General features: G+C 44.8%; 1 long non-coding RNA gene across 1 annotated transcript; it reads right to left on the bottom strand.

Annotated features, from left to right (window-relative positions):
* Positions 1–7,640: 7,640 nt before the first annotated feature.
* On the bottom strand, positions 7,641–12,781 carry LOC144141530 (uncharacterized). The gene is made up of 3 exons (XR_013316631.1): positions 12,680–12,781; positions 10,805–11,165; positions 7,641–9,792 (listed from the first exon to the last, which is right to left on the bottom strand). It is a non-coding gene; the product is annotated as an uncharacterized LOC144141530 (long non-coding RNA).
* Between the last annotated feature and the right edge of the window lie 4,292 nt (positions 12,782–17,073).

The raw sequence follows: 17,073 nt of genomic DNA, 5'->3' as shown, positions 1-17,073 counted from the left end.
GTCGCATTCACCTTGACGACGACGACGCGCGGATCGTTCGGCCGCGAGCGGTCTAAAAGGTCAAGGTTCAAGTTCGCCGCGTGGTGGGCGGGATAAGGGCGGGAGTGCTGCACTGCAGTACTCCGACGCTCCGCAGGAAAAAAAAGGACAGGAGCCGCCGAGATTCGCCTTTTTTGGCGGGAGCCTTTGGCGGTTCGCATGAATTTTGGCGGTGGTTATGACTGCCTCCTGAAGATTTGTTATCCGGTTGAATTGTTGTCGGGCGTGGAAAGAGGTACTGCCAGGATGTTTTTTTGTTTAATGTTCGCTCCTTCTGGCTTTCCGACGAGGACAGCGTCGATATCGACGGTATGCAAATGTGAGCTGGTGGTAATGAAGCCCCGAGGGATTACGTCCGTCGACGGGGAACAAAAAATATTTCGGAGGATGATAACAAGAGGTGAGCTAAGGCTGTCCTTCTGCTCCAACTCAATGTGACCTTCTCGTGGTAGTGAAGAGATTCCTAGTATTTAATTCCCGCGTTTCTTACTAACCGCGGGAAATTTTTGGTGTGGGGAAAAAAAAAGCTCCGGCACGCGACGTTAGACCTGGATAGAGGAGTTTATGCAACTGTGAATGGTCGAGGTGGAGTAAAATAAATAAAGAACTCCCATCAAGATATGTGTAAGTTGTCTAATAAAGCGCTCAATAAAGAGCCAAATTTTTGTGCGGTGTTTCATTACGCCTTACGGGTTTAAAAACGTACTGTCCGATACATTGTCGCATAGCATGCCAATCTAGGGTAGAATAAATGACAGGCGTCTAACAGGCTATTCAGAGTGGTTTCAAATAAAGCCTACAACACTAGCGGCGTTCCGCGACATGCGCTCTAAAATTTGCGACAAACAGGAAGGCTTAATAGCCTGTACTCTTACAAGTGCCGTACAGAATCAGTTCCAAGTACAGCTTTGCATACGGGGGCTCATAAAGAGCTAGGTTCAAGTCGAACTTGTGTTTTTAAGTGCCCATTCGTCCGGAAAAAAAAGGGGACAAAGGCGAACCATTAGGCACGCCTTGTATAGTGCCTCTACCATGACCCAAACCATACGCTTATTGTCATCGTTGAAACCATCATCATTTATTGGAGCTGAAGACAGAACGAAGGCAACCTTCGAACAATTTACCATACCTGTACGAACTTGCAGCATCTGTGTTACGAACTTGCAGCATCCGCAATTCCGCCTGCATAAGCCAGATGATATCACAGTGTTCTGCGAAAAAAAAAAGAATACAGTTGAACCTCATTATAACGAACACTGGTATACCAAAATACCGTTTATAACGACCTAAACACGAGCTTTGGTTGGTCAGGCTTTATTTCTATGACCCCTATTATTTTATAACGAAACTGAAACCGTGAGAGCCACGCGCGATATCGGATATAACGAAGAAATATTGGCCACTAGGCCAAGAAGCTAATTGGAAAAACTTCCGGTGCCCGAAACTGCAGGAGTAGAAAGTGCCCTTTTGTTCGTGGACAGTTTGAAAAATTTAATCCTGCTCAGTGCTGGGAATAGCCACCAGAAAAAGATCACATTATTAAAAAAAAAAAAAAAAGAACGCAGGCTTGTTTTGTCAAATGATTTTTGTTTTGTTGTAATTCCGCGTTTTATGTTCTGGTTCATTGAGCTCAAAATAAGGGTTATCTTGTTGATAGCGGGTTAGAAGCTTAAAATATTTCGTGTTTGTATCAGTGATTTTTGTGGAAGACAGATTGCCGATCGGTGTGAGCCTATTTTTAACTCTACTGTTACAACGACTATCGAATATAACGAACTAAATTAGTGTCCAGATATTACTTCGTTCTAACGAGGTTCGACTGTATTGTTAGAGTAGTCCACATAACGAAGCGTTTCAGTGCAGTTACTGGTTGATTAGTGATTCGGGTAAAGTTCCTGCTGTCTTGACATGGCGAATGGCAATAAACCCCCGACACTTTGGCCAAAGTATGCTGGGTAACAACCCCTGTAAGGTACCTTGGAGCTCCTCTGCAGTTTCAGGACGTCAGTGAACCTTTTGGCATCAGCAAACACGAGAGGCTCGTGTGAAGTCAGAATAATGGAAGGGGGATTAGCTATCAACGTTTGCTACCGAGGCTGAAAAGCGAAGCCGGCGGAGTTCTTTTACGAGTTGCGTAAATAAAATACGGCTGTTCCAAGCGATGCGGTAGATGGCGCTGGGTGGGCACAGGAAATGCCTCGCTTGTACCCGCGAGGGAACGGAATCCTGCTAACAAAGGGCGTTGGTATGGGTATGGGTTAGTAAGGGGTCGTGATGAAACCATTGTTTTGAAGCGTAAAAAATAACGGAAGACCACACTAACGCGTAAGACTTGAAGGTAGCGGTGTATGCAACTTTCACGACCATCACGATGGTTCAAGTCCAGAATTGCAGCCGATTTGCTTCTTCTTCTCTGCCGGAATGACCTTTTGCTCCATCGTTGTTGCTGTAACTGTGAGCTTCTTTCATTTTCTTGGAAGTGATGATCATTGGAAATCACCTTGGAGGGTCGTACGCATTGACGTGTTTGTCTGGTTCCGAGCAAGTGTTGCCACTAACCCGCCGCGGTGGCTCAGTGGCAAAGGCGTTGCGCTGCTGAGCACGAGGTCGCGGGTTCGATTCCCGGCCGCGGCGGTCGCTTTTCTGATGGAGGCGAAAAGCAAAAATGCCCGTGTGTACGAGATTTCGGCGCACGTTAAAGATCCCCGGGTGGTCAAAATTAATCCGGAGCCCTCCACTACGGCGCGCCTCATCGCCTGCGTTGCGTCGGCGCGTTAAACCCTACAATCAATCAAAGTGTTGCCACTATTGCGGCGAACACTGGAGTATTTCTCCCACTAAACTAGTTTTTCTACAATTACGGCGAACGGTGGAGATTTTTTTAGCGAATTGTGGCCAATCTTTCTATTTGGGTGCTCTTTGCTTGACAAACGTGCGCAGGGACGCTGGGCGGTCGTTGCGAGGCACGCACACACGAGCGCTTGCATTTTGTTTGTTTGTTAACGGCCGGGCGGCCGCCTCAAGGCCCGCGCTCACGCGCGCAAGCGTGCGGCAATTTCTTGGTTTTTTTAACTGCGGGCACGAAAAATTACAATTTTCTAAACAGCTTCGTTGTTAAAATATTTGAAATCACGGAAGGAACGCCGGTGGTCATTATTGCAAATCCCGATGGCGCCGGCGCAGGCATAGTACCCCGTGGTGGTACATCGCAAAACTGTGAGAGGGGGGAGTCGTTTGAGACATCGACCGAAACCGGGCACCATAAAATCAACAAAGACTAGCTCGACTTCCTCTGAAAATTCCAAGATTTCTTCTCGTTCACGTAAGTCATTTTCCAGGTGCGGCTAAAAGAACAGAGAGCAACCGCTGAAAATCCACGAATCCCATCCGTAAAAACCACAACCACGTGGCTTGAAATCGACGGTACCAACTACGGCGGGAAACGCCGGAACGGCGGAAAGACTGCATCGTCGCGCTGTTGAAAGGACGCCGGGTGCAACGAAATGTGGTACAATGCAGAGTTATGTTTATCACTTTTAGGTGAACAAAATGACTTATAATGAGCACCTCCACGTGTGTCGCTTCTCACTTGAATATGAAGGACTGCCGCAGTAATAGCAGTTAACTCAGTGAAGGTGGACGACGTCTTGTGACTGAGTTTCTATTTGACAGTTAGTCCCACCGACGGAATCCACACTCCAATAGCTGACGAGTCACACCTCACGCACCCGTCTGCATCCACGTGAACGTGGCCAAGATAACAGGAGCTGATATGCACCAGCGTGAAGTATCGCAAGGCTGGCCCAGGCAGATGATTTCTTGCCTATACCTGGTATGGTAAGGCATATATCCCATGGTGCAACTTTCCATGGTGGAAAGGAAGGCTTGCTTGGGCGTTCGAAGTTGGCCGGTAGGAGGCTCCGTACATGAAGGGAACTCACTGTGCTAGATGGTCAGCACACCTGACGTAGGCTGGTGCGAAGGAATTCTTGCCCGCTCGGCAATGGGTGATCTTTACCGACTCGTGGCTTGCCCTGCAAGCACTGATGAAGCCATCCCACCACTGCAGCCAACTTGTGCGTGATCTACACGCATTGCACACACTTGGATTAGGAGACGGGCACTGCATCTCGCTTCGATGGCTGCCAGGTCATTTCGGCATCCAGGGGAACGTCGTCTTTGACGCAGCAGCGAAAGAGGCACACAGCCTGCTTGTGTCTATTGGAATCACGTATTCCAGACAAGACGTAAGTACGGCCGAGAACGCAATGGAACGGAAAATGCAGTTACCAGCTTGGCAGGACCCTCTTAGGATACCGTTGCCTCTGCACGCGATTGACCCTCAGTGCAATTTCGAGTTTCCGCGAGGCCTGAAAAAGCAAACAGCGGGTGTCCTTCACCGACTACGCCTGAACGTTGCCTTCATTGGTAGTTTTCTTTTTAAAATAGGCTGGGCGGACGACTCGCCATTGTGCTCTGTGCTGAGAGAAGACGTACGGGATGTCTCGTGTTACTGCCCGCAGCATACCACTCATCGCGAAACAGCAAAAAGAGGAACTCTTGTGCGACTGCTACGCGGAAACTCTTTAGAGCTGCACCACTTTCTTGGTCCGTGGCAAAACCACGCTGATGGGGCGCGAAGGACAAAGGCTCTCTGAACTTTTTTGTCTGACTCGGGATTAATCGAGGTTCTTTAACCTTGGAATCGTGAGATTTTTTTTTCTCTTAGGGCTATACATTTTTTCTACGTTCCAGAATGATTTTATTTTCTTCTCCCCTAGTAGTCACTGTTGCTGCGTACTTCTTCCCCCTTTTCCTTTCTTTTTTAGCCTGACTTTGTTTACGCGAATCTGATGTAGCAAGCCCCGCCGTTTGTGGGGCTAACTTCTTCAGTGTTCATTAAAGCTTTCTCTCTCTCATCCGCACTTGAATAGTTGGCGTTAGTTACGCGGTCGCAAATAAATTTGTATTTATTCATCTGGGCGCGCAATCTGAAATTCCACACTGCTTCAACTCGTCGCTGTAGCTGAATGTTTAGATTACCGTATTTTCCCGCGTATAACCTGCACCAAAAATGTAGAAATTTCTGTGGCAAAGTAGGGGCGCGGATAATACGCGGGGTTTTTCCTTTAGTGCAGGTTCCCGGCAATGCGCGCTGAGCAGTGAAATTCCTCAGCAGTAACACTGACTAAGCCTTCCATGGCAGCGATTGCGCAAAACGCACAAAGACAAGGAAGAAAAGACAAGGACGAACGCACTCTAAAACTGAATTTTATTAGTGCATTGTGACTTTCGCCTTTGTCTACATACTATGGGAGGTGTTGCTTGAGCGGTAGCTTTGGTGCAGCCTTTCCTGTATCAAATGTTCGGGGAATACGCGAGGATTTTTTTGTTATTTTCCGGCGGGCTGAAAATAGGGGTGCGGGTTATATGCAGGGGTGGGTTACATCTAAGAAAAGACAGTACTTGTGGTGCAGACGTTTTATTCGATCGAAACAAAGATGGTTGAGACGTTGCTGTCTTGAGGGGTGCAGTCGTTAGTCCAGGGGGCCCTGGGAACGTGTGGCCTGTTGCTCCGGACATATCAGCGCGAGCTTGTCCCCCAGGTCGCCAGTAGCCAACTCTCCGTCCTAAGGCTCAGGGGTTTGTTAAAAAGGAGGGTAAAGTTGGGGGAATCGTGGGAGGCGTTGGTTCGACTCCTACTGGTACCTGTACCGAAGTTACCTTTGGCTGTGTAATTCCTATGCTTGCTTCAAGAATCTTACCGAACCAAAACAGACAAAGAAAGAAGTGATAAAGCTTGCCGGAAATCATAACTGCGCAAAATTTTTTGGAAGCAACACCCATCTTCTTCTGAAGCGGGAATAAAAACCACTGGGCTACAGCAAGTCTGTTGAATACAGCGTACGATTGCGCGTTTTGTATGTTCTAAAAACAGGCGTAGACTATATCCGCGTTAAAATAAGCCACAAAAAAGTAGCTCACCGAAGGAACAGACAGAGAAATAATCAAACCACCGAACTGACGCTCGGAGAGCGACCGAATAAGTCCAGGGGCTGTTAAAAAAAAGAAGTCAAAACAAAAAAAGTCAAACAAAAAGGACAGGACCCAACAAAAGCGCAGTCGGAAGGAGAAAACACAAACAAATTTGTCATAGACCAAATAATAGCGGTGCCCTTTTACGTAACAAATCCTTGACGAAGTCGCGAACAGCGTTGTGTGTCGGAAAAAAAAAACACCTCCCATGTTTCCACTCGTCATCAGCGGCCGCCGTAATCGCAGAAAAGGTCAACGCTGGCGTATCCAAACTGACGTAAAAAAAAGGCCGGATTGCTGCCTCCCCATTGGTTGAAATCGAATGACGTATGCGTGCAGAAGGTGAGTTACGTAAGAGCCCGCAGCGGTGTTACAATAGGGTGGCCATGTCCCACCGCCCGTTGTAGAAAATAGCTAGAAGCTAAAGGATTTTTCTACTCCTTTACGGATTCTTGTTTAGTGCGAGCGGCTATTGTGTAAAATAGCTGGAAGCTCCGGGGTTGCACCCACTCTCGGGATTTTTTTCGGAGTACCAGTAAGGCTTCAGGCCACAATGTTCTGGGTAGCCTTAGCACAGTTTTATAGGTACCTCTGTACATCTGCATTCGGCCACGTTATTTTTGAAGAACACGAGTGCAGCGAGACTAAAATAATGATTCGCCACCCTACCTGCGTCTAGGTGACGTATGTGGGTGTTAAATGTCCATATGATATAGGTTGCAATCTTTGGCTAGTAGTTCCGTGAAAGTATGTGTTCAGTCCATATGAAAGTCATTGAGGGATGATGTTTGTAGGAGTAGTGAAAAGTTGAGAGTCACGCCTGCAGTTTTCTGCAGAAAAAATTGTAAGAAACACTGATTTAGTGCATTTTTTGGACCTAGAACACTGGCTGCAAGGTTTGAAGTTACCAAATGTAAAGGCGAATTTGTAATTTGGCATACCCCTGAAATATTTGCTGCTTGGAGAAGTCGAAGAGGGATTTTCATAACTTCGAGCTGAGAACGAACTAGTAGGGCAACTCACAGGTACGGCCTCTAGTGTCGGAAATTTAAGAGAAGTAAGCATAGTACAGTCGTTCACAGGCTTATCTGGAACATCAGGTTTGACTTTAGAGCAAAATATCTCGAGATTTCTAACCAAAGACCGTTCAAACAAATGTGCAGGACTTAACTGCTTCCTTAAACTTCAGTGGGATACAGTAATTGAAACAAAATTAATTTACACCTAGGCACACTCTTAATCTGGTTCCACGTAAGATCCACTTAGTAACTGGAACTTTTTTGCAAAAAAGTTCCAGTTATATAATTGGAACCGTGTTCCACATATCCTGAAAATTAAGTGGAACAGTGCACCACATATTTTTGCAACTAAATTATGTGGATCGGTGTTCCAAAAAGAAGTATGCGGATCACTGTTCCAAATAAAAGGATAGTTTAAGTTACTGGAACATTGATCCATGTAAAATAATTATGGAATTTATCCGGCGCGCCGTTCCAGGTACCTTCAGACCAGCTGTTTATATAAAACGGTGTTCCTATAGGCATTGGGAAGCTGTCTATGGGACTCCACTTCTCCAATATTTCTGCTTTCCTGTCGGTATACACCGAGGTCATATGCCAGGCTGGCGGATGCATTGGTATCAGCAGGAAACCGCAAGCACCATTTTAACACAGCCTTGATATATGACCCGCAGTGATACCAACAATTGGAAAGCAGAAACCACCGCAGCAGTGTGGTCCATGACAGTTCCCAACAGTTGCCTATCGGAGCACAGTTCTATATAAAAGTTGGTCTGAGGCACCTAGAGCGGCACACCCTCTTTGGCTTCACCCGCAGAATCCTGTGCTGGGTTTCAGCTGCATATAAAAGAAACAATATACTTGCATTAAAATACGCACGAAACAAACTACTATGACTCACACACTGCTTTTCAACATACTATACAACTTTATTGGGTGTTAGTATTCATACATTCCAGATTTGAATAGCTGTCTATTTTAAATTGCACAGAAAATGACCAACGTACAAGGAATAAATACCATAACGATAACACTAGGCTCCAAGTGGCATTTTCACATATTCACTTTTACTCAAAAACATGGTTAATAAAGACGGTATTAGGGCCGACCGCTTCATAAATAAATAGACGTGTGCGTCTACCGCGGCACTGACACAGACATTATACAACAGTGAGCATCAAATATGCTGTCTTATCAGAAAAACCAAGGTAATTCAAAGGCGGCATTACTCATTGCGATTGCCACACTGTGTTTACGCATAACTGTTTGGGAAAATGCAGTTTGCTATTAAATTGTAGGGAAAGGCCTAAAAACAAGCCATACACGGTTGTATTATCAGAAACCTACAACAGTGCATTGCAAGAGTTTAGGAAAACAACGCTCGAGCCAAGATTAACGATAAAACATTTTGACACGAGAGGTCACATGCGGCAGTATGCCACAATTAAAACATGATTATTAAAGATAGTAGTTTCCTGACACCAGACGTAAGTGTAATATCAAGCTATTTGTAGGCAAAATAGACTTTGTGAGCGTCCTGAAAAGGCCTTTGACTTAAGGCACGTTACTTGACCAAACAATTTGTAGTTGTTTAAAATAATTTATCCCAGGAAATCTCACAAAAGCTAGCGTGAATCTTATATAATTTTGCAAACCAGGTAGCTGGAAGCATGTTACACATAATAAAATTTAACAAGCAGACTAATTATATACGTCATCAATTCAAGCGGGAACAAGTCAGACATCCTTAAGAAGCAAACAAGCCAGCGTTGAATCATACAGGGGACCAGTTTTACAAAGCAGACTTGAAGCATTTTTTCCAGCCTCAACGTTTTACCTTAGGTAAAATTTACAGTTGCGTGCTATAAAAACCCTCCTGTCTTGCTGTCAGTGTAATTGTGACCAAATCCCTGCATCTGCCAAGCAAGAAATGCAACTTTGTTCAAAGGAGAGGACTTGTTCAAGCCAAATAAGCACATTTTAAATTCTTCTACGGCATGGGTGTCAGCTCACTTACATACTAAAATTTATCAATGAAGGCACGAGCCATCTGCGTAAATAAGCACAGTCACTTTTGCATCAGCAGCAGCACTGCCACGAAAAAAAATCTCATGAGCTACACTTGAACAATAGGACGTTACAATGCGGTGCCATGAACTACATTAACTCCCACTATAAATTCAAAGACAGCCTGCGCATTGTGCCAATGATGAAAAATAAGGCACGACTTCAGTGTTCAGTTCACATGAAACTTGCATGTGCCCGTAACTTAAACCTCTTCATCTGTTTTCCCACCCTTCATGCCTTTCATCTGACCTCCTTCATGCCTTTCAAGAGATACTTTAACCTCTACCAATAATTTAAAATCCCAAGTAGAACTGAACACTTCAAGTATTTCAACAAAGACTCCAACCTAAATGACACCAGGCCACTGTCAAATTTATCATGCTTTCCAAGAACTCCCTGCAAAAGTCCCAAGAACTCATAAGAACTCATGGCTCTTCAAAGGCACACAACCATAAGAACATGATGACACGATGAAAAAGATGACATATGCGGCGAAGAGGATGACCACATCCTGAAGTGACAATGCAGGCGGCAAATCCGTGATGTGTTTCTTGCGGGCAATATTGATGGCGCCAGTCCCTTCTCTCAGAATAACCGGGCCTCGAGAAGACTTACTGCTCACCTCATGTACCTTCAAGGAAACAAGAATATTTTGTTACATGGTTGCTTTAAATGAGTGGGTTGCTAAGGCCCTTTCATAACACAGCAATTGGTTTAAAAGGTGAAAGTGCGCTAAACAATATCACAACAGACAATCAATGAAATTGCCCTGATTATGGAAAGTATCCCACCTTGCTGCCTCAGTATCCTGAATATAAGGTTTCCTATCCTTGAGAGGTTTTGTTTATTAATCAAATAATAATTACTATAATCACCTTTCGGAATTATAGTTTACACACCTTCTCTATGCAAAAAATGTTCTATGTAATGTATAATGTGCTCCCTAGAATGCTATAGTGAGGCTGGCTTAATATAACTTACAGCTAAACGATGTTTCTACCGCAAAGAAATAAATGGCCACTCATAGGAAATCATAAATATCGCACTGTGGCAGAAATTTTGGGGGGAATTAGTTCCACCTAAAATATTTCCCTCTCGATATGTATTACCTCCATGGTTCGTAGTGGTATGAGGCAGAAGTTGAGCTGACTAATGCTGAACTAGGCTGTTGCACAATTTTCTTATAAATCACAACTATAGCACATTTTTTGCAGACGACACTTTCTGTGCTCTAAACAATTCCCTTAAAAAATTACCCCTTATTTAACCACCTGTCAAATTCCAATGCAAGCATTACTCATGCTACGGCTGTATTTGGGAGTATTATTGGTGCTACGGGCGTATTAAAAGCGGGAAATTTAAATCGTCATTTGCCACCGTATTGTTGTAGCAGCAACCACGTTGGGCGTGTCCGTGGTGCTGGCAAATCACAGCAACAACTCTCAAGGTGTAAAAGCTAAATATTTACCAAAACCTAAATACAAAATAGTGTTTTTTTTTTGCCACTGTTGGAGCATCCGTTATAGGCGGAATGTGAACACAATGGCCAATATTGGCGTTCACGATAACTTGTTAACAGTGAGATTTTATTAGGATGAACAGCCCCAGAAATTGAGTCCCGCAAAAACAAAATGCCAGCTTACCCAACCAAAATTAAGACCCGGGTGTTTCTGCCAGGGACGTCTCAAAGTGCACTTCCAGGAAAGTTTCGCTAACGTGTTCCGAAAAGCTCCTACTGTCACCTTGAGCCACAGGCCAAGCAGTCACTGAAAAGAAGTTCAAGTTTCAAACCATTAGTTACAAAGAAACTACCTAAAAACGCGCCATGAAAGACCCAAAAATGGCAGTGCGTAGTTACTTGTAGAATGCAATGATTTGATCCCATGCAAGAGCTTTAATGTGTTGCCTTCTGATGATACACTTCCAAGAAGGGGTCCAAATACAATTAAAATGGCCATATGCATTCCTTGTACAGCTGTTTTAGGTCTATCTTCGCCCTATTGCCTAGAAAATAAACAGTACAAAAATATCAGAGAATAAATTTATGCCTTGCTTTACCCAGGGAGCACGAGAAAATATTGAACAATGTCTGATTCGTTCCACGAAAGTGGAATGTCTTTTTTACAGCGGAAGCCCTGGTAATCTTTTCTTGCTAAACAATTTGAGATATAAAAATATTTGAACATACTTTAAGCTCACCTGTCCTTGGTCTATGCGAACTGGTGAACATGTGCACAATATGCACGACTCAAAAGGTACTCTTTTGTGGCTTATGAGCTCCACAGGGCATTCATATTCCGCCGCACTCTCCCCGACGACCCTTAAGCATGCCGAAGATGTCTTCAGCCAGTAATGCCACAGCCATGACTTCGCAGGAGCATGTAAAGAATGGAAATAATTTTTTTCATTTTTTTTTTGCAGAGAAACAAAAACATTTGTCACAACCTATCAGTGGAGGGCCAAATGTCTCCACAGTCAGTCACAGACTCTTTCTGAACAGGTCATAGAGTATGAATACAGAATGTAGCAATCTGCTTTTGCAGTATAATTTCTACGTTCAAAGGAGAACAAAAATGCATTAATGTTTGGTGCACCTCATGATTCAACAACTTTGCACCTGAGCGTTTCGAAAATTATTCCAACTCTCTAGCTGCCACTGACATTGATAGCATAAAATGGCAGGAATGAATTATTTTTAAACTTACTTTGTGACGTTAAAACTTCTAATAGTCCACACGTGAGCTTTATGGGTAATTATTCTGAGGTCTCAGGTTACCACTGACATTGACAGCATAGAAACGGCTCCACACTTCCTCCGTGTTTCCACCTGACTTCCCCTCCACAAAAGGAACGTTTTGTTACTACGCTGCTGCTCAGACAACCACTTTCCCTTGCATTTAACTACACGTCAGGGAGCCAACTAAAGTTGACTAGTGTAAATAGACCATCTGAATTCATCGAAGGCATTGTAAGAAACGGGGAACAACTACACACAGAGCACAGATAAACGTAAGCAGTGCTGCCGCCAACGTCTTGAACGCACATCAACATTAGGCGGAATAGCGTGATTATCACAGTAAATGTATGGCTCTCAGAAGACAACACAACGCAATTAACACGGAAGTTTGAAAATACCGATAAGGCTAAAGACAGACGCTCTGACAAACAAGCCGTGCAGTGTGTGCGCGCGAGACAATAGCGTGCGACTAACCCGAGAAGATTCAGTGCCGCTGACAGGTACAGCAACCGTCAATATACAACTAAGCAACACCACACCATAAGGGGACATGCAGACTCGAGAAATGCGCGCACCAGCAACTTTCTAAATAGCACTAGCTAACGTATGCAGTCAGAAATGTCAAGCCGACTCCGACCCACAAATACACAAGCTATAGTGAATAACGGCCGCAAACGTTTCTCGCATCGAACAGGCAGCGGAGCGGCACGTTTATCGGACGCAGTGATGAACAAGTCAATGAACAACAACCGTTACCAGAACATAAATAAGCAGCACTGACCTTTTTTGCGCCTCCCGGCAAAACTTCACTTCGTCGAACAGTAAATACAGCCCGAGGACATGAAGAAATCCGCAGTTTCACCACAGAACAGGGAGGATTGTAACCAAACTGGTAACCGTTCCCGCCAGTCTGACCGACAGTTCATTTAGTACATCAGGCGCATAAGGCGAGCAATCAAGAAAATCGGTATAGAAGGCCACTGGTGGCGCTGCATGCGGACGAACAAAAACTAGCTTGCAAAAACGTTGAGACGTAGGGGCGCTGCTGTCGTTAAACGTGTTCACGCAGTCCCGTTTTTCCCTCATCGTCGTTGTACCCGTTGCCGTCCCACTATACCATGCATCAACGCAAGCGACGCTGCCTTGCGGCTGTCAACGCATGCGCACGGCATGCCGCACTGAAGTGGCGGTCGTTTCGTAATGGTTTCGGCCAACTTTTTCTTCCTCCGTGCCTTGGGCGATGCACGCCGTGGCCAGTGACCAGTCCGCGGAAGAGATCACAAGCTCGACACCCTTGATCGCTTATATTTGCTTCGGAAAATGGGAGTAGGCCTCTAAGCGGACGTGTACGCGGCTCTGAGGCTGGAACAAAGAGCTCAGATATTAGCCAATTTAACACGTTAGTTGGGCTAAAGTTGTTTCTCGCCGCGGGCCGTGAGCGCGTGCGGTATGTGTGCATAAACTTCGATGACAGCTTTATTTCGTTCTTTGCAGTGAAAACAAAACGACACTTCTTTATTGACTGCGTTGTCTTGACAACAAGTCTTTCCAATAACAATAATATATACTGCGACGCTCTTTGATATCCACGTTATAGAAAACTACTTCCGTATAGTGAATCCAGTGTGATTACTCGCTAATAAGCAAGTAATAATACACCTTCCCGTTTTCCAGCAGTTTGTCTTCATGAACACCAATAGTGCAGGAAAAGAGCAACGGGGGGACCGGGAGGAGAAGACAGGTCATTCGGTGAACTTGAATTACTATGGCAAGTAACAACATTAGGGTAACACTGCGAATTTTCGCAATACTGCAATGCATAATTTGAAATAAGAATGACATTTCAGTATATATATATATAGAATGTAAGGCAGATGCCGCGGGGTAGATTTAGTTCTCCGGGTTCTTTGTCGTTCTCCTCCTGCAAAGAGGCTTTCGTTTTTGCTTGTAAAAATTAATAGCCGGGGCGAGACAAAATACAAAAACGAACTTCTTAGCATATAACTGCAGGCGTAGCATGATGTGTGTGGTGTAAAATGTGACGCAGTCGGTTACCATGCCCCATCACAACATAAGTAACGTGGACTAAGTACCATTGAGCGCGTACTACACCCCAGTGAGATGATGACTGAGTGTTGAACAAAAACTGCCGTTTCTGCGAAACTTTGTAAACCAAATGCATAAAATGTAATTGCCTCAATAAGTATTTCGTAATGAATATGTTCACAAAAGCACCACGAATTCTTCAGCGCTATAGCAGCTATGGCTTTGCCCGAACGGCAGACGGGGAAAGGGAAGACGTTTAGTCATTCTCAAATTGAAGTCACTGGTGATTTTGTATACTTGACGCCTCAAATTAGAAAAATACGATGTTCACAAAAGCGGTTTGGGTGCCGCAGAACACCTGGAAATGGGTTCCTGCAATTTCTTCTTTTGCCTAACATATCCTCCTCTCGACATTTTTAATGCTTTGTACGGCGTTGACAAAAATGTGGGATTTCGTTTTCTGTCAAAGGACATCACTAAAACTACAGCTCAGCCGTATTATGAAAGTTAACTGCTGCAAGGCAGTTTCATAGATGTCGGCGAAGTTCATTAAATTTTATGCGCGGTGTGCGCGTGTATATTAAACGCGCACGTGCATCTTAGGCCAAGAAGCACCTAATATATATGCGGTTCATTGTTCCAGTTGATGCATGAAAGAGAGCATACTTCACTGCCATGCACGAGTTATGTGGAACAAGACACGAGCAAAAAATATACAAACGCACTCTCCCCAACCGTTTACTGGGACTTAAGTGGAACAGTAACCGGAACCACCGACATCGCATGACCCCATTTCTTCGGTTCCAGATAAAAACCACGAACATAAAGAAAACAAGCTGACGGTTCCAGATAAGATCCACCTATATGCTTCGTTCCAGTTATTCTTTCATTTGGATCCACATAAAATATATGGATCACCCTTTTTAACTGGAACTTATATGGAACCAGATTAAGAGTGCAGGAGGAGATAACGGAATGAGGCGTTGCTCCAGCTAAGACAGTTGATGACTGCACAACTCTGTGATAATTTCAAGTTCACGCCGAATGCACGAAGCCCGTTACGGGCATATGGAAACGTTACTCAAAAGGGGTAACTATGCAGATTTGTTTCATATTTTATATCGCCCGTTCTTCTGTCCACGAGTGTGTATATCTTTTGGGAATCGGTGAATGTGTATTCTTGTAAAATGTGGCGCCAAAATAAAGCAAATAAAGTGTTGTATTGAACTAACTTGGGCAACATTACTGCACCGAAGAGCGCCAAGAAAGACCGATATACGCACAAAATTGGCAGCACTCTTCGTCCCCAAAAGAGACCTATTGAACGTATAGCGTAGTAATGAAAGAAATTTTCAAATATAGACTTAGGGTCTATGCAGTTAGCCCCGTATCTTTTTGGGTCGCTACAAATGTCGCCGCCGAAAGACGACAGTCTTTTGCCGTCCTACTACGTAAAACCTCTCCTCTCTCTCTCTCTCCGAGGTCTCACATTCATCGATTACCCTTTGACTCCTCTTATGACCAATTGAATATAGTATCGCTCAATTAAATTCACTGCTCCCGTGATGACTATGATGGTGATAACGATTAGAGGCCCTCCCTTTGTATCGGGACGTCGTTTGTCACCAAACGACTTGCCTGTGTTATTCTACTTATTTGCCCTACCCTTCACTAACCTAATGGGTTAGCACCCCCTCCCCCCGGTTTTAAACTCTCATCGCTCCCCCCCCTTCCTGCTCTTGCACAACTGTTAACCTCTCCCCCCTTCTGTTCTATATTCTAATTCGGCATTTAATTAGAATATATATATATATATATGTATATATATATATATATATATATATATATATACTCCCTTCCCTACTTTTCTTCCACCACCACTCCAGCCGCCTCTTCGTCACCTCTATGGCCCTGAAGTTGAGGCTCCCCCTCACACCAAAGCCTCCGTCAACGTCGCTTCCCCATCGTCCCGCCGCGGTCGTACCTCTGTGCGTTCTATGACAATATGCTCTGCGGTTTCCCGATCACTCCCGCAGCATACACAAGTTTCGTCCTGTTGCCGTAGTTAGCCGTGTATGCCCGTGTTCTGAGACACCCCGCCCGTGCTTCAAAGAGCAATGCCTCGCGTATTGCCATAGAAACCTTCCTTCCTGGTTTTTAGTTTCTCTATTCTATAAGAGTCCAGGGTTTTTTTTTTCACTTTCATTCTCTGTACGCAATTCGTCGTATGTTCTGTTTTTACCTGCTTTTTAACTGTTGTGTAAACCCCGAGTTTGCACTGCTCGGGCGCCACCTGTCGGGATGTTTCGTTGATTGATTGATTGTCGGGTTTAACGCGGCGACGCAACGCAGGCGATGAAGCGTGCCGTAGTGGAGGGCTCCGGATTAATTTTGACCACCTGATGATTTAAACGTGCGCCGAAGTCTCGTACACACGGGCGTTTTTGCTTTTCGCCTCCATCAGAAAAGCGGCCGCCGTGGCCGGGAATCGAACCCGTGACCTCGTGCTCAGCAGCGTAACGCCTTAGCCACTGAGACACCGCGGCGGCTTTCTTTCGTCTCTGCTGGGCTTGAAACAGCACACACAGTCGACATTTCTACTTTAATGTTTACTTTATACTAGGCTATCTCGGCACCATTTTAATTAAAGACGTCGTTGTTTCAATTTATATCGTAAAAACTGATTCAACGTGTAGTAATATTGTTGCGAGGGGCTATGCAGCTAGGCTAGACACCGAAGTAGCAGGGTCACGTACCGAGCGGGTGGCGAGTCAAGACGAATAGAATGGCCATCGCGTCCTGCGGTGCATAAGAAAAAGAGGAGGAAGACTGGAAACAGTGCCTGATGGACTATCGTGAGCTGCGGTCTGCCAAAGCTCCGGTGGTTTCCGCAAATACATCAGCATTTAATGCCCGTGGGACAGGTACATGAAAAATGACATTAAGTGCCTAATGCCTTAGGTTTTAATGCCATTAATTCGCTGCCACACGCAAAACTCTAATGCCATTCGCTTTAACGTTATTTTTGGTTCAAGGAGTTTCGCACAACTCATTAACCTTCACGAACGTCTCAAATCTGCCTACTCTCGAACGCGATGAGCACCGAATGAAACCAACGAAACTCTCAGC

This window comes from Haemaphysalis longicornis, unplaced genomic scaffold, assembly GCF_048455015.1.
Source record: "Haemaphysalis longicornis isolate Haplotype H1 unplaced genomic scaffold, Haemaphysalis longicornis Haplotype H1 scaffold_6, whole genome shotgun sequence".
Classification (NCBI taxonomy): Eukaryota; Metazoa; Arthropoda; class Arachnida; order Ixodida; family Ixodidae; genus Haemaphysalis; species Haemaphysalis longicornis.
Note: the sequence above shows the minus strand (reverse complement) of the source record. Positions and strands in the feature narration are given on the sequence as shown.